The sequence below is a fragment of the Amblyomma mixtum genome, chromosome 2, assembly GCF_055824585.1.
Source record: "Amblyomma mixtum isolate Tamu chromosome 2, ASM5582458v1, whole genome shotgun sequence".
In the NCBI taxonomy this organism is placed as follows: domain Eukaryota; kingdom Metazoa; phylum Arthropoda; class Arachnida; order Ixodida; family Ixodidae; genus Amblyomma; species Amblyomma mixtum.
Window position 1 is genome coordinate 105413085 of NC_143013.1, and position 19069 is coordinate 105432153.

At 45.4% G+C, this 19069-nt stretch overlaps 1 pseudogene; it reads right to left on the reverse strand.

Annotated features, from left to right (window-relative positions):
• Nucleotides 1-881: 881 nt before the first annotated feature.
• On the reverse strand, nt 882-18035 carry LOC149360423 (uncharacterized; annotated as a pseudogene).
• Between the last annotated feature and the right edge of the window lie 1034 nt (nt 18036-19069).

The following is a 19069-nucleotide window of genomic DNA, read 5'->3' on the forward strand; positions in this document are numbered from 1 at the left end:
GCTCAGGGTGAGTTCACCCGATGCCATTAAGGCCCAAGTTGTACGAACGAAGGCTTGTCGCCAAAAGAGGGCAACCACCCACTGAACTCCTTCTACTGCGACACTTATCTGAGCAAGCTAAAGGAAGAAAAGGAAAGGATCCTGCAACGACTGACCTAAACGCTCACGAACATCATGGCGAGTTCAACGGAGCCTCAAGAAACACGGCAACAGACGTGTCAGTTAATGCAATCGAGTGCAACAAACACACAAAATATTGGCAGAAATGACAAAGGAAATCATCGACAACTCACATGACTAATGTGGACTTGACCCTCGAAGTCAACTATTCAGCTGATAGACTCTAGGCACAGACTTCTAGGGGGTCAAGACTAACACACACAAACATTCATCACATGACAGACAATATCCATGAATTGTAGCCACACCAGTATTTCCCAGTGTGTCTATAATTTTTGTTTACTAAATTTCTGTTTATATTTTCCAGTAGAATCTTGAATTTTGGCTGGACAAAGCAGGTCTGAAGACAAGAAAAAGGCATAAAGACAACTCAGAAGAACGCAAGGAAAGCCAAGAAAATAAAAACAAAGAGTAAATAAACGCCCCCTGATGGTTGCTAGTGGTAGATATCCACTCCTCTATATATCCCCATCTCCCAACCCCTACTCATTTTCCTCCTCTCACCTCCTGGACAGCCAGGGACAAAAGTCTCCGGACCACGTGTTCCTCAAACAAAGCTTATAAAAGAACAAAAATTTAACTTTTACCTCCACAAGTGTGGTATCCAGCCGCCGACTAATAGCAGAGCTATCGGCTTCAATAGAGGAACACATGGTCCGGAGACTTTTGTCCCCAACTGTACATCAGTGGAGCGGTGGAGGTTGTTCTCAACAACCTCACTCTATATTCTGTCCCTATGTACTACCCGCAGTACTTATGTGGAGCGGGGAATCCTCTCCTAAAAGACTCACATACTATCTGTCCCTATCTACTGACTATCATCAGCGTTTCCTGGCTGTGGGGGCGGCCTGGAGCTCACGGAGCGGTTTACTGAGTTTTGTGGAAAGTTCTTCGAAAGAGTAACAAATTATCGCATGCCTCTCCTATTAAGGTCCTGCGCATCTTTATTTAAAATTTCATCAAAATCCACCCAGTAGTTTTTAAAATTATAAGCATTTTTCTGATCCTAGCACTTGTAAGCAAAGGCCATAACAGGTGCCCGGAAGTAAGTTGAACTTAGGGGGATTGCGTTCTTTGAATTATTTTCCGGTATATTTCAACTATTTAGACCCATTATTATAAAACTTGAGGGAAAAGAAACAGCATCGTCCATGCCCAGGCTTCATAGGCCTAACCGACCACCTTAGGTAGGGTACCTTTTGGCTTATAACAAGCTAAAACTTGCCTGAAACCTGAGGAGCATATATATTTTTAGATTCCCTGAAGTACAGGGAACCTTTTTATATCCATCAGAAAACCGAACCGGCGTCTGAAAGACGGCACACCATTCTGGCAACAGTGTGCCGCCAACATGGTGAAGGAGCTGCAACAGTAAGTGCAATGCGATGCTGGATACACTCAGTTCTACCGCCGCCGCTGCTCCATGTTCTATTTGTGACGGCTCAGAGCAGATTGTTGTGTTTCCCAGAACGGGCTGGGACAAGTTGAGCATTTTACCGCCTCTCACAGAAATTAATGCATTGGACTTTTATTACTAGTGCTGGCATTGAACGCTGCCTCGATCGAAGCTGCAGTATCCTACATTGTGCCATCCTCCATCAAGACCAACAGCGAAAGTAACATTTCTCCGACACTCGCAAATTACCGTTTCATACCGTTACATGCAGCATAGCGTGGTACTTTATAAAAATTTTTTCCACTGCTACTCGTCGGGACTGCTGTTGAGCACGGCATGGTGCCAGCGTACCACCGTTGACAGTTGACGCTTCGCGGGGAGATCTCGTTTGTTGCAGTCATGTGCCTCACACTTTTTGTTTTAAATGGACGCTTCACGTAAACGAACGAATGAATTTTCATTGCCGAACAGTGCAGTACTATAATATGAACTGATCTGTGCATAGTTATGTTGGGGGCCTTCTGCTGAGTCTTGTCTCATGCATCACCTTCGTGTGTGAGACTTGGCATGTGTGCCGAGTGGCAAGTTATGAAGCTGCTTCATTGCTGCTATGGCAAAAAATGGATTTCCTCTGCAAGTCCTGCATAACTGCCTGAAAACTAGAGTATGTATATATCACAAGTGTGCTGATCTGTATTGCGTTCTGCTGATATAAAAACCTTCAGTTGCCAGCTCAAGACATCTCTTCGTCAAGGAAGCCTGCTACCACAGCAAAAAGAAATACTCTTCACCATATACAGTAATTGCAGTTGTCAACATGGAGGGAAAGTTAATGGACGGCAGTTGTGATTGCCCAGCTGGCAAACTAGCCTGCAATCACTTGATGGCCATGCTGCGGACTGTTACACTGTTTCAGTCAACGGGATCTCGGAAGAGCCTGATAAGGTTTCCTGCACAGATATACCATAACAATGGAGGGTGTCCTGTGGTACAAGTACCAGGGACCTGGTAGATTGGAACCTGCTCTCAGGTCCTCAAGGGTGAAAAGAAGCAGGACAGAGAAATCAAGGAGCCAAAGCTGGTGACCTCAAGTGGTGGTGACCTGAACCCATCCCAAGTCGCTAGAAGCTATTCATAAACCACGTCAAGAATGCCAAATGAAGGCAGCGCAAGGTCAAGGTAGTCAGAATGGAGGAGGAAACAGACATTCAATCCCTACCAGAGACAATTATCAAGTAGAACAACCTAACTGCACCGAAGATATTGCAGTAAAGACAACCTGGAATGGACGGAACGGCAGGTCAACTGTCTTGGCACTTAACCAGAAAGAATGTGATGAACTCAGGGAAAAGATTCACTTGAACATTGGATGGGTGAGATGCCCAGTCTATGACAACGTCCGACTGCCTCAATGCACCAAGTGCCCGAGCCTCGAGCACAGGTTGCAGGTGTGCAGAGAGAGGGAACGATGCGTCAACTGCTCAAGAAGAGGACACAAGGCAGATGAATGCGAATGAGTCACCTTGCCTGCTGTACAGGAACATGGCACTGCATGAGGAGGAAACAAACCACCCTATCCAGTCGTTCTTCTGCCCATCATACGTGAAGAAAGACATCGATAGCGGAGTGGGTTGACTTAACCATTGTTAGCCAAAGCCTCTATCCGAGCATTACACCATGGACAGCAAGAATAAACAAGAGAAAAAAAAGGGAAAAAACGCCCCTTGAAACTCCTCACCTTCACGTGTTATATTAGTTAAGATCTTTAGTTTGCATGTGCCGCTTGTCTCATCATGACCTTAGATTCCACTTGTTCTTGCTTTCCTTGTGTGGCACGCCCCCCTGACATGGCTGTAATATACGTTCCATCTGTACGTCCGAAATAAAGTTGTAAGTTCAGCGCTCCTGTCCGTCGTGTTCCTTTTTCTTGTCCGTTGTGTTTTTTGCGCTAGTTCGTTCAGAAGCATGTCCTACCAACTAGCCCAACAACAAGTGTAACTAAGGTACTGCCATAGTGGAGGGCTGCAGATTATTTTACATCACCAGGGGTCCTTTACATGCAGCCTCCAAGGCCGGGATCGAGCCCCTTCGAAGTAGCGAGGATCGAGTTAAACCTCGGCGATTTAAAATAACCCCGAGACGGCGTCTTACACCGAAGTGCTTTACAACAGACTATCTCCTGCTACAAATTTCCTTTAAGACTAGTGTGATATGTCAGAGGTGTTTGGCTGACACTGGTTGTCCTTTCATTTGGCCTTCAAAAATGTGCAGTGTGCTGTGGCTTGCAAGTTGTTGTACTTTTTGTTCAGGAAAAGACAAGTGCACATTCGAGCCTTTTATTTGCAGGTTTCAATCCACAGATGAAGGAATGAAAAAAAAAGGTGGTTAGTGGCCATCAAGAGAGATGAAGGGCTACTCTTCAAGGTATTGAAGGCAATTAAAGTCTGCTGAAAACATTTCACTGATTCAGACTTTTGGATAAGTGTGGCGAGTGGTTTGCGGTTACTCCATCAGACAGCCGTGCCATCTGTCTTTCCATTCAGTAAACCTAAAACATCAAGGAAACCACCAAGACCACGTACCGGGTGCCCACATTCTGCCAAGCGGCAGCGAAAGAGTACAAACCAAAATGATGCACAGGATAATGTCCACAATGAAAATGACGCATCATCATTACCTGCATAACCCAATGTTAAATCTACAAAGCAGCAGAGCAGGAGCCCACTGCAAGAAGTTTTTCTCGCAAACATTGCTTTACATGATGCACAGGAAAATACTGACAATGAAAATGACACTCCACTCACAGAACTACCAAGCACAAGCCCACTGCAAAAAGTGTTCCCCATAAACACTACTTCATTTCACAAACTGCAAGCAAGGAAAGAGAGGCCAATCTGCAAGCAGAGCTCGAAGCATGCAAAACTAGTTGCATAAGTCTTGAAAGCAAGTTACAAGACTCTGAGCTAAAACTCCAGATGCAAACACAGGAGCTAAACCTGGTTCGAAATGAGCTTATAAGCTCGGGAAAAAAAATAGAACAACTCGGACAGGATGTTATGTCCTATGGAGTTGAAAATTTGAACAGTGAGATGATGATTTTCAGTTTTATACTGGACTACCAAACTACGACTGCTTCAACACCCTCCTTAAGGTATTGAATCCTGGAAAGAAAGAGGAAAATATGAAAAGACCAGGTAGAACCTATCAGCCAGATTACTACAGTGGCCGACCACAAAAGTTGACTGTACAGAACGAGCTATTTCCTGTGCTTGTAAAAGTATGACTCAGTCTTTTTCACAAGCATCTAGGTCATCTATTCTCAATCTCAGTCAGCACAGTGTCACGAATCTTTTGAGCATGGATGGATTTTATGTACCTGCAGCTCGCACCAATATGGCAATCACGAGAAGCCATCAACTGAAGCATGCCAGAGGCATTGATTGAAAGGCATGCTGCCACACATGTGTTGCTTTATGCGAGAGAGATACGCTGCAATGTGCCGACATAGTTTGTGACACAGACCGAGCTGTACTCCCACTACAAAGCCACACACACATTGAAGGGGCTCATTGGAGTGTCTCCTAATGGGCTTGTAACCTTTGCCTCCGAGCGGTTCACTGGCTGCACATCAGACAGAGAGTGTGTGATTAAAAGTGGCTTCCTGGACTTGGAATTCGACAAAGGCGACAGAGTCATGGCTGACAAGGATTTCCGAATCGAAGACCTCTAGCAGGAAATCGGCATAAAGCTCAACCTCCCACCCTTTTTGCGGGATAACCAGTTCACGGCAGAAAAATTCGGGGAAGACCCAAGAAATTGTTGCACTTTGTATTCATGTCGAGATAAGGATTCAGCATACGAAAGGTTACCACATTTTTGATCGACCCTTGCCAATTTCACTGGCTCCATTAGCCAATCAGATGTGGACTGTCTGTGCAGTTCTGACAACCTTCGAGGACCACTTCTGCGACAGCATGGTAAATCCGGCCTTTCTGTGGCTTTGTGCCTCACCGGATAAAATAGTATTTGATCCGACTGAAGGCACCTATGGTGTCGTTGACATCAAGTGCCCATACTCGAAGAGGCCCATTATGGATATCAGACTCTCGCGGGTGTTGACAAGCAGGATTTTGTCATAATGGTGTAGTGGGAACTACTTACATCATGGTATTATATAAGTATATATCAACAGCTCAATTTCTTCCCTTTTTTACTGTGATTTCAGAAAAGAGCCAAGCCGAAACACGATGGGACCTAGAGCAAAAACGGATTTATTTCCGGTAACTGTACTGATTTTTTGGCCCCCTGCCCGTGAACGACTGTTCAGCTGTCTCTTCTGAGAAACGCACGCTCTCTTGAACGAGTGAGCAGGTGGGAGGCGTTTTCTCTATTATCATAAAGTTATTAGAAAACTTCACAGTCATAGCACACCACATGTTTCTACCCGCCCTTGATTAGGTGATCTCTCATGAAACTCTGTAAAATTAAGTGGGTCAGTGTGTTATGCGTTAAAGAGTGTTGAAACAGCAGGGCGTATGCTGTAATCCTACTTGGAGTGTTTCCTTCTAAAAGCAAGCTTTGTGTATGGTTGAACCTTTGTCACCTTTATGTATCTAAAGTGAAATGACCTAATAGTCTTGCGATATATTTATTCCAGATCATTTACAACATGGAGTCGGGCAGCCGATATCACCATCACATGATCTGGCTAGCCTTTGAAGGCCTGACATCTCCTGAAGCAGCTGGAACCAGGAAACACATCCGAGGAAAAGGAAAAGGGTTTCCCAGCAAGAAAAATTCTAGGAGGCGATTTTAGAAAATCAAAGGCAGCTCATCTAAGCTCTTAATGAAGCCTCACAACATGAACGTGCACTACGAGAGAGGCAAGGAAAGCTCAAAAGAAGTTAGTGCACCTGCTGGTCCTTAATCACCATCACACGATCTGGCCAGCCTTTCTGAAGAACCCTCGATAGCTAAAGAAAACGCTGATCCTGAAGGCCTGACGTTTCCTGAAGTGTGACCATATGGTCAAACCGGTGCCAAAATAGCTTCCGAGATAAGGTTTGAAACCTTAGTGTTTGATTTATGGATGCCAGGTGTCAGCAGCTGTCATTTTGTGACACCTCGTTGCAAAGGTGGAAAATAGTCTCACTCTGAGAGACTATTCACTATCCCCATGCATCGCCATGCCACGCTCCAAGGGGTGTTTTTTTTTATTAACTTCTTTTTCAAGCAATTATACGACACACTTTCGTCGGCAGTGCTCTTTGACTATCCGACCTTGAAACTTTTGTGAGGGCCACCTTTATGGCCACCTAATTTTTAAGGCGAAAGCCTTTAATTCCTCATCGTTGTAAGCAGCAGTTGTCGACAGAAAATGTCACACTTTTCAATTGGTCGAAACGGTCGTGATGTCACAGTGCGCGAATTTCAAACGGGGCCAATTGTACTTTGCCTAGTAACCATGCAACCAATTGAAGGGATTGTATAGTGATGCTCCAAGTAAGTGGGACTGAGCTTAGTTAATTGCTTAATTACCCAATTAGCCTAATTAACTTTTCTAGTCAGGCCATATAAATGACGAGACGAGCATGCTATCCACTCCGCCATGCCAGCTCGATGGTTTGGAATAAACAAAGGCGCGTCTAGTGAATACGGTGTCTTCGCTCACTCCCATCCTCCTCCCTTCCCTTCCGGAGAGGTTGTGTCCACCGAGATATGAGAGACAGATACATTTCCTTTCGTCAAAAACTAATTTACCGATGAGTGAGGCGTAGAACCAAATGGGCAATGGCGTTCTATGGACTCCCTGGCAGGGTTGCAAGATGCTGTCGCGTTCCACTCTTAGAGGCGAAGCTTAACATCTTAACCACACATCAGTGACCACACTTTAGGTAAAAAAAGTGCCCCCTGAATTTTGACCGGTGTTCACCGAGATATGTGAGACAGTTACTGCGGGCCCTCTTTGTCTTCTTTCACTCCTACTTCCTTTCTGTAAGGTGCGGTTCAGGTGTCCACCGAGATGACAGAGAACTACTGCGCCATTTCCTTGCAGTTCAAAGGGCAAGGCATCGCGCCGAACGGGTGGTGGCGTTCCGTGGACTCCCTGGCAGCGCTACAACACGCTGTCGTGTTCCACTCCTAAAGGCGAAGCTTAAGCGTCATTAATTTGCAACTAATTAGTATTTAGGCATTAATCAGTAATTAACCATTAATTAGTGATTTGTCATCACTTAGTAATTAGTACTCAATTATATTTGACGCCACCAGTGCCACAGAAGCAGTCAAAGTGGTTCAGAAAGCGCTTTCGCCTCTACGCACTTTAGACAGTCACAGTGGTGGTCCAGCCATTTCAAGTTCTGGAGCAATTTTTGGAGCAGAAAAATATTCATTTTGGAGCACCTTTGTATCAGAACAACAATTCTGGAGCAATCCCGGAGCAGTACAAACGGAATAAAGGAGACACCCAGAAGCGGTTGTTACTAGTGAGACAAAGTTCAGCTATGAAGAAAAAAACAGAATCAAGGTGTATACTAAAAAAAACGACGACAAAAACATTTTATTATTGCTGGCAGTTTCTTGCACGCATTTCGGTCAAGTGTACCTGATCAAGTCCAAAGAACACGTTTTCTAGAAGCAGATTTTCATGTTGGCATGACCTTAACGCTTCTTGGAACTTTTCCCAACCTCTTCCAGCTCGCGAAGTGATCGGCAAGGCTGGAATTACCTTCTTCTAACAAAGCTTGGCCTCGTTGTACCTGCTCCAAGTCTTTGTTTTTCAACCCAGTAGAAATGACCTCCTCAGCCCTCTTCAGGGTTGATCGACATAATGCAACCTTTTCTTCAAGTTGCTTCTGTGACCGTTTTCCAGCAGAGTCACCTCCGTCATCCGCTGAATTCTTTCTTTTGAGGTCCGCTTCTCGGCTTTGGATTCTTTCTGTGTACCTAGCTCGTGCTCTTTTTACGCTTTGAAGAAGCTGCGGTGACAAAGGCACCTTTGTGGCATCGCTGCCGTATCTTCTCAAATACGTCTTCACATGTCGTAACCCATTGATGCTCTCGATGCACAGCGATGCCCAACTTTCAAGCATTCGTTTGTTTTGGCTGAACCCACGCTCACAGTCAGCATTGCCATGGGGTAGCGATAATAATGCTTTTACCAGTTTTGAAAGCAACGGGTATTTAGTTTCACCAGCTGCACTCTTTAGTTGGAACAGCTGTGCCCAGCGAACATCTATGCGAGCTTCTGCAAGATGAATGTTGTTAGCCAAGTCACATTTGAGCATATGCCACTCATCTACTAATGCAGACACTTGGTTTGGTTTGGTTTGGTTTTATGGGGTTTAACGTCCCAAAGCGACTAAGGCTATGAGAGACGCCGTAGTGGAGGGCTCCGGAAATTTCGACCACCTGGGGTTCTTTAACGTGCACTGACATCGCACAGTACACGGGCCATTTTGGATGACCTGTGGAAGTTGCGAGGCAAGCACCCTTAAAGATCGCACTTCGGCATCTACACAGCCAGGCTCAAGTCCAAGAATGCTCGCACTTTGAAGAACTTTGTTGTTCAGAGGCAATTTGTGCAGTAGGTCTTTCGCGCAAGCCATGTAGAACGCGCGTGCACCAAGACGCAATCGCTTTCTTTGACTAGCTACCCACACCACCATAGCTTGCTCGGTGTCTGTACCCACTTCGGGTTTCATTTTCCAGACTGCCGGGTCCTCCACATTGAGAGTCTTCAAGTCTTCTGCACTTCTGTTGACATATGCTTCACTTCGCAAAAAGCGACTGAGGATTCGCTTCACTAGGGATATCATCTCCATGTGAAGCACATGCAGCAGTGGTTCTTCTTTTTGAAATAATTTCTGGAAGCCCGAGAAAAGTTCAGAACAATTTCTTAAAAACAGCACCTTTGCATGCAGCGATTTGTCCGAAAACACCGAAGAAAGCTTGTTGTGCAGGTTTTGAGCATCCAAGCGCCTTCCCCGTAAATCATCCTTGTGGAAGAATGTCTGGAGGGCTTCAAACTGCTCCTGAACGCGACAAAGGGAATCTTGAAGCGTCAACCAGCGATTTGAGACGTGCCTCAGAAACACATGAGACGAAATGCCCAGCGCATCTTGGCATTCTTTAATACCTTCGCTGCAGACCGCACCCTTGAAATAATAGTAGATGCATCTCACAAGCTCCTCTATGTCCGCACCAAATGCCTCCAGACCCTTTGCAAAAGCATTATGCACTTTGTGCAAATTACAGTGGCCAACAACCACTAGGCCTGACGTCGTGTACTTGTCAAGTTTGTTTCTAACACTTTTCATGACATTAGGGCCATCGCTAAAGAAGCAAATAAGCCCTTGCTTCGGAAGCTCTGTCAAAGCATCTTCAATGCACTCAACAATTTTTTCTGCAGTCCCACGTCCAAGATGAAATGATTGGAGATGGTCAACAACCACTTGTTGCTGCTTGTTGCAAAAGTACCTTACAAGTACATCCAGCTGCTGCACCCTTTGCTCGGGTTTCGGGGTTTCATCAACCATTATTGAGAAGTAAACATTTGGTCACTTATCACCTGAGATTTGAAGTAAGGGCCAAGCCCATCAGAAACAATACGTGACAACTTGTTCCTGCCACAACTGAACCCCTTTGCAACTTCACTATCTGGAAACATGGACTGGTACATTTCTGTTGCTGTGTCTCCCCACGAAAAAGGCACAGACTTGCAGACGACAGACATAGCAAAAATGGCTTCTGCTTTCGTAACTTGATCTTGGAGAGATATTCCAGCTGTCCCACGAGAGAAGTCCAATGTGGTTTGCACTAGCTTCAGTGGCTGCAGGTTCCCATCTTTGTCCCTGTGCTTTGCAGCAAGTTCAATGTGTTTCTTCATCGTTGCATGGCGTTTGATGGCCGCAACTCCATGCATAGCACAAGAAATGACTGTATTGCAAAGTACACAAATGGCATCAGTTTCTTTAGTTCCCTTTTTGCACCACACATTAATGACATCGTTGTTGGAGTCCACTTCATTGAGGATGGATTCATTAAATTTTGTGCTTCGCCCTAGAAAGAAAAAATATAAACTTTGCTTTACAAACAACAGATGACACGTTTCAATCAAGAAAATAGCTTAATTCCCCACTGTGCATATGTTCCCATCAAGAACGTTAGCTCGAAATAAATCCCTTGAAAAAAAAAAAATCGATGCATCTGCGTGGCGTCTTGCTAACGGACACATTAACGCTCCTGTTTCGATAGCCACGAAAACGCATGCGCATGTTAAAGTGCAAACTTCGAAAACGGGAATGGTTAACCCATGAACGGTGTGAGCGCGCAAATTCACTTGGCGATTCAATTGGTAGTTAAACTAGGTTCCTATTATGTTGTACAAAGAAAGATACTATGTGCTGTCAAAATGCGTATTCCGAAAGCTCAATACGCTCGCGTAAAACCTGTTTCACATGCAAGCGTTTGAGCAAACTCGCAAGCATGCGGCGCGAAGCGCCAGATAATTTCCTACCTGTTGAAACCACTCCGCACTGCCACTCAGAAAAACGTTGTTGCGCCGCGGCGACAATTGCAAGCGTTTTTGCTTACAAGTGAAACAGGCATATATGCACTTCGGAACGACCACTCACGAGATAAAGTGCTACCAACAAAAAACAAGATTAATATGTTTTATAGTTTTACTTAACAGGAAGCCTAAATTAGAATTTGATTCTCACACCGCAAATTCGTACTGTATGACTGCACAACTCTCACCTGAATAGCTTTAGTGGTATAAATGTAGTGAACTACCGACAGCCCTAACTGAATTTATATGACATATCCAACCTGCGGTGCAACTACGATAGTAACTTAGCAGCGTAGCACAAAAAACACGAAGGACGAAGAACAGGCAACACTCATCATAAGCTTTGCTCTTCGTAATTTGCGTTTTTCGCGCTACGCTTTTAAGTCATGATATACCACTTGCCCAAGCAGCCACCCTCGTCAATTAAGATAATATTTATTAGCATCACAACAATTCTAACTTCACACTATGCAAAGCACACAGGTCCAATCATAGGCAATGCATTACTTTTCCGAGAAAATTATGTTAATGAAACTCCAAACAGAGCGCTAACAAACTGCCCAAACAAAGAAATGGTAACAAACTTCAACCACGTCTGCGCACACACGCCGCTTTGACCCTACAAGCGCAAAAAATTACTTACGTTTGTTCATCATCGGTGCTCCCACGAAGAACTGATACACAAACAAACGGTGTCACATATACCACAACCGCGGTCACAGCATCACGAAGCGTAAATTCCGATGCTGAAGGTATTACTTGCACCGCTGCCTGGCTCCACGTGCTCTTACCGTGAACGACAGCCAAACTGGCTGCTAAATTCTAACACTAAAGTCTAACACGGACCACCAGCGCCATCTGTTCCCAACTGCGGAAACGTTTTAGTAGGTTGCCAACTGAAAAACTGAATGGTACCAAAAATAGTTGCTTTCATGTGAGCGTGCCTTCTTTTTGGCGCAGCTAAGGTGCAATATTGATCAATTTGCCGCTTTTGGAGCAAACTGGCGCAGGAAAATGGAAATGTATCAGAATGGCGCAAATGGCGCAGCCGGACCACCACTGCAGCCAAAGTGCCCCCTCACTTTTTTGTATTTTTCATATCTGCAATCTTATTTCTCACACTGCTGTTTCCCTGCAGTACTCATTTGATGTTGACCACGGGACGCATTTTCTCTATTATCATAGAGTTATTGGGCAGAGAAAAGAACTGGCCAAGAATTTATTTCGCACCGCAGGAGGCTTGCGTCTATTTGGATAAGGAGTCCTCTGATGAGGACTCAGGTCAGCTCATTGCCAATCGAAGCGGAAGGCAGTTGCGGGCTGGTGCCGAAATGGTCTTCTGGGATGGACGCCACATGGGCGCTTGCAGCTCGGACTATGACAACGATCCCGACGGGCAAGGAAACGGAACATCACAGGTCTCCTCTGCTGTAGGTGACACAGGCAGTGCTTCAACTTCATCTACGACTTTCAAGTGGATGAAAAGTGATCTTAAGAAAATCCACGGCACATATCCAAACCCAAACTTTGCCGCTTAAGGGATTGTCCCCCTGTGGAGTTATTTGAACTCTCTTTTGATGAAACCGTCGTGGAGCAGCTAGTCGAGCAACAAGAAATTACACACTATTTTTGAACATGCCTGATCCGGAGGTTACCAAAGAAGAAATAAGGTGCTTTATTGGGGTCCTCATTTTGTCAGGCTACAACCGCTTGTCAGGACAGCGGTGAGGATATCCGCAACATGATGGCCTACAATGCTATGGCGAAGGAACCGCTTCGTGCAGATAATGAGATTCCTGTACTGTGCAGATAATGCGAGCTTCAAACCTAGCGACAAGCTGGCAAAGTTGAGTCCATTGATGACGCTGTTGATAGCAAAGTTTCTTGAGCACTTTAAACCCGTGCGTCACCTCAGCTAACGACGAAAGTATGATTGAGTACTATGGTCATCATGGCTGTAAGCAATTTATAAGTTGAAAGCCGATTCGCTTTGGGTATAAGGTATGGTGCCTAAATGCCAAGAATGGCTACCTTGTGAACTTCAAAGTCTATCAGGTAAACAGGGGGATCCAGAAACATCTGCAAAGTATTTAAATCCCCACAGGGGGGCGTCTGCAGCATGGAGACGTTAGTGAGTGGCGACACCACGGGGTTAACCCGAGCATCCGCAGGGAGATCCCCGCAGGGGGACGATGGTGAACAATGCGTCACCATGGACCCGAGCATCCGCACTTAGCCGTGCGTGGCATCGCCGTGTCCGGGGAAAAGGGGATCCTGGTGGTTGAGCCGATGCAGAGCGTTTGGACCCTTAAGGCCCCTCGGCGGAGGCAACACACCACTTTGGCCCCAGCTTCCTGTAGACGGCACCTCCGGCCTGACCCGACCGGGGAAAATCGGCAGTCGCCTTTTCCTGTCCTCCCCTCTATCTTTAACTTTCCTATCTCTTTCTTACAACTGTCTTGTCTCCTCCTTCCTTCTTGGTTTTTCCTTTTTTCCTGACGGCGAGGGTTAACCTTTTGTGGCCAACCAACCTGTGTTACGCCATATTTGGTTATAGTTGGGGTGTACAGCTCGCGTGGGCAGGACTTGCGGGCAAGTTCCTGTCGCGTCCCCTTGTTGGGCTCCATGGTGGGTGGCTGGCACCGTGGCTGAACAACACACGTATCTTATGGCTCCCCCTTCCCAACAAAATGATCGCCCTCCAAAGAGAGAGCGGACCGATGTGACAGCCCAGTTCCTCCAGAAATCCAAAGAAATTTTCCCGAAATTCCATGTTGTGCACTGTGAAGAGACAGAAATAACTGCCAGAACAATATCCCCATTCTTGGTTGAAAAAAGCCTGATCGATGCCTTGGGCATGGGATACAAGCTGAAGAAAATGCCTAGTGGTGACCTTCTGCTAGAGCTTAAAGATAGTACCCAACATTCAAAACTATCCACCACAACGTCAATTGTGGAAACCCCAATGTCAATAACTGCGCATAGATCCCTAAACACAGTCCGAGGTGTAATCTCTGAAGCCGACTTCCTCAAACTAACTGAACAAGAAATGCTGGAAGATCTCAAGGACCAAAATGTCATCAATGTCCACCGCATAAAAATCAGGAAAGAGAACAAAGAAATACCAACCAAGCACCTAGTCCTCACTTTCAACTCAAGCACACTCCCAGAAGCAATAGAGGTTGGCTATCTAAAAATAAACGTCCGCCACTACATCCCAAACTCGCGACAGTGTTACAACTGCCAGCGATACGGTCATGGCTCACAGAGCTGCCGTGGCCGCAAAACAAGCGCAAAATGCGCCTCACATGATCACATCTCAGAGAACTGTGAAGCAGCACCGTACTGCGCCAACTGTGAAGGAGATCACGCCGCTTACTCAAGGTCTTGCCCAACATAGAAAACCGAAAAAGAAGTAATCAATCACTCTTAAAACAAAGGAAAACATTTCATTCAGAGAAGCACGTCAATGGCTTTCACATACCATTGGCACATTCTCCTTCAGTGCAAAATCAACATTCGCCGATGTGGTGCGACGGGGCGGGGCACCACACCGGCCTTTGGCACCTGCGCAGGCCACGCACAGTGAGCCTGCGGCAGGGCCATCTGCGCCCCCGGCAGATGCGGCGAAAGCTGCCCTGCCATTTCTTGAAAAGGGCTTGCCCGCCCGCGAGTCGGCAGCCCCAAAGACTTCCCCCAGTCGGGGGAGGTCTGCATCTCGCACAGCTTCGGCTTCTTCGCAGCACTCCAGCGCCTCCAGTGAGGCAATGGACACATCCCCCAGCACATCCACAATGCAGGGGCGGCACAGCTGACTTGAGCGTGCCAAGAAACCAAAAACTCAAACTCAGAAGAGTGGTATAACAAAGAATGTAGAGATGCAAAAAAAGAAAGCAGAATAAAGCCTGGGGAGTGTTTCGCAGACACTCAACGCACGAGAACCTTATTAATTTTAAAAAGGCAAGAGCAAATGCACGGCGTGTCCTTCGAAATGCTGAGAAAGCGTCCTGGAAAAACTACATAACATCCATAAACAATTGCATCGAAGAAAATGTGGGAGCAAGTACATAAATTAAATGGCAATTTTTCTCCTTTCACGATTCCTTTCCTTACAGCCCCTGATAGACAAACAAGTTTACAGGAGCAAGCAAACATTCTAGGCGAATATTTCTCAACAGTTTCTAGTTCTGCACACTACACTGAATCATTTTTAAAATATAAAAACACAGCTGAAAAAAACAGACTTCCAACAAGCGGTTGCACAAATTAACCATTCAATAGCTTAATTACAATCAAAGAAATAAACAGTTTTATCTGCTGGCAAGCAGACTGCTCCCGGCCCTGATGAAATACATTACCAAATGCTGGCACATCTTTCCCAACCTTCTGTTGAAGCTCTTCTGAAATTTTTTAACAAAATTTGGACGCTAGGAAAAATTCCAGAAGCTTGGAAGAAAGCCATAATAGTACCGCTCCTGAAACCTGGAAAACAGCCTACATCTCCCTCTAGTTATAGACCAATAGCTCTTACCAGTTGCCTTGCCAAGTGTTTTGAAAGTATTCTGAATATCGGGCTAACCTTTGTGCTTGATTCTCGTGAGCTCCTCGACATTCATCAGTGCGGTTATAGAAAGGCATGCTCAACAACAGACCATTTAGTTCGCCTAGAAAATACTGTCCGAGAAGCTTTCATACATAAACAGCACTGTCTTGCGGTCTTCTTCGATCTCGAAAAGGCATATGATATAACTTGCCTAAGCGATTTTCTATCCAACCGTTCCTTTCATGTACGCCTAGGTGCAACACTGTCAAAGAACTTTGTTCAGGAGAATGGGGTACCACAGGGGTGTGTTTTGAGTACAACTCTCTTTGTCGTAAAAATGAATTCCTTAGCAAAAATAATCCCAAAATCAATAATGTACTCAGTTTATGTTGACGACCTTCAAATAGCCTGCATGTCAACAAACATATCAACATGCGAGAGACAAGTACAATTGGCAATAAATAAACTAGCAGCATGGGCAGACAGAAACGGATTCCAGTTCTCTCCTCAGACCAGAACAGGCTGCGCGGACCTCCAGGTCAGCAGGCCACAAGGCCCCTCCCCAAGCGGGGAGGCCCAACACAAAAAAAACCATGCGCTCTGCACAGACCTCCAGCATATCCGAGGATGCGATGGACACAAGTCAAGGAGCCCTGTGCCGTCAACGCCGGAAGGACAAAAAAGAGAGGAGCCCCTAATCAGGGCACCCGAAAACACAACCTAGTTTTCAGTCATCAAAATGATGGACTCCTACAGCGAAGGCGAAGGGTTCGATGATGTTGTGATAATTCTAGCACTGAAACTAACTACGTTGCGACGCAACAGAATTCCGATGTACTGTGAAGAAGTCGCGAGTCAGGCTTTTCCACCTATCGCGTGAGACGTTTGATACAAAACTTGTCATGAGGTACACCCTTTGTCAAAAGTGACCGGGCACAGGTGCTTTGTTACTTAGCCGCGTAGCGAAGCACTTACGGCAGCCCTTAAGCTATGAATCTGTGTAGAGTGAGGTGAGCCCTTGTCCTCACGATCTGACACCTTTCGTCCTTGAAGGGTGCCATAAAGGCTCCGTTATACGGTTGAGAAGCAAAAACCTGCTGCTCGGTCACTTTTGACAAAGGGGGTACATGGTGTCACCATTTTTCCCGAACACGACAAGAGGGTGTCCAAGAATTAGTGCTTAAAAGACGTGCTTAGTGGTTTTGTGCTACTTGGGTGGGAAGTTTTGGCATACTCCAAAACCGCCCGGTTTTGGAGTATGCCTCCTCTGTTTGGAGCCCCCACCAAGTGTACTTACGAGATAAGCTCGAAAAAATTCAGAGAACCGCAGTGCGTTTTGTATGTTCGCGTTATCGGAAGACCGATTCTGTAACAGACATGCTTAAATCTTGCGACCTGGAACTGCTCGAAACACGACGAAAAAAACAACGGTTGAAACTGTTTTTCCAAATCACCAGGAATCAACTAAAAATAAACAAAGAAACATATATTCACCCCCCTCTAAAACAAAGTGCGCGTTTAAACCACAGTGCCGCAATATGGCCGTACAGAGCCCACCTATGTGCTTTCCAAAACTTTTTTCCCCTCATGTATTAATATGTGGAATGGTCTTGCGGAATTGTCACAGCTCAAAATGACAGAGAGTTTGAGAACCTTTTGGAATTATATTACAGGCAACAGGGGAATTGTTGTTATGATTGTTGTTGTTAGGCTGTTGTTATGATTTCCCTCATCTTTGTTTGTTAACTTGTTAATTATTCGTGTTTTGATTATGTTTTTTGTGTCTTGTCGGTGCCTGAGGTTTTTGTTCCTCGATAATTAAAATAAAAACCTCTCCTGTTATGGCCCTCAACTGAGGGCTACAGTATTCCCAAATAAATAAATAAAAAAGTGCAGCACGTACTTAGTGGCCAACCACTTCGACCTTGCCGTGTCGACTGTACACAGTTGTGTGGAGCGAATGTTGGATTTTCTGAACAGTGTGAGTATAGAAGTGATTGCCTGGCCGGATAAACAGAAGCAGGAGCGCAGCAAGGCCGCCATCATGGCAAAGTGCCGGCAAGGGACCTCAAGAGACCATAGGAATTGATGGCTGCCATGTTGAAATCAACAAGCCGACGGAGTCGCCCCACTCATACTACAATCATAAGAAATGGCCGCCCATTGTCCTACAAGCTATTGCCAATGATAGGAACAAGTTTTTAGACATGTTCATTGGGTTCCCTGGCTCAGCGCACGCTGCAAGAATTCTCCGTGAAGGCACATTTTTTGAAGAGGCCATGATCCAAGTGCAGCAGTGGCTATCTCCTTGGAGATTCAGCTCACCCTCTGCTGCCGTGGCTCATGACAACATACCGGGACAATGAGCAAAATTTCCCGTCGTGGAAGAAGAAGTACAACAAAGTGCACTCGCAGCAAAGAATTGCAGTTGAAAATGCTTTTGGATTGTGGAAGCAGCGCTTCAGACGGCTGCATCTTGTCGATGCTGCCAGCATAAAGCAGCGAGTTCTAATCGTCATGGGTGCGTGCATTCTGCACAATCTCTGCAACTGAGAGATTTCTTTGATGAACTACAGCACCTGCCTCAGCAAAAAGTAGTTGGCAATGATGAAGACGTTGACACCTTCGTTGACCGTCACGTGGCAGGTTTCAGCAAGAGCCTTCGAAAAGATATTGCACAGAAGCTACGTTGACATGAACCTTTTTGAGTGCTCACAATAAGAACTTTTTGTTGTGGGCATGTCTGCAAGCAGTGTGGATGAACAGTGTGCTGGTATCAAAAACGGATGTGTTCTTTAATTACAGAGCTTATATAATGCTGCCGCATCACTTGGGTGAATTTTTATTTTATGACTTTTCCAACTGCTCTCAGCATTAGTCCGTGTGCATATTATGCTCGTTATGAACAGCTACACCATGAGGAAGGAGCTAAGTTCTAAATGCAGTTCTAAGTTCTAAAAATTCCATGCAATTAGACAGCATCGCTCACTCTCATCTTCCTCCCTTCCCTTACGGCGTGATTCAGGTGCCCGCCGAGATATGCGAGACAGATACTGCGCCATTTCCCTTTCCTCAAAAACCAATTTATTTATTTTTACCCTGTGCCTTGCTATATATGGTGATGCACCTCAGGCACCTTGTCCTCGTTCCTGACAAAAAGACTGAGTTAGTTAGTTATATTGATTTTAATGGCGCAAAAGCAACTGAGGCTATGATGCGCCAAACACAAGGTTAGAGTTTTTGTTAAAGGTGAAGCTTTCTATACTTAGAGTTTGTTTAAAATGCTTGCTTCCTTGAGAAACCTAAAAATACATGAGATGTCAACCAGTGCTGGATCACCTAAAAGTAACATGGGGTGTAATGGGATGGTTTCCCTGTA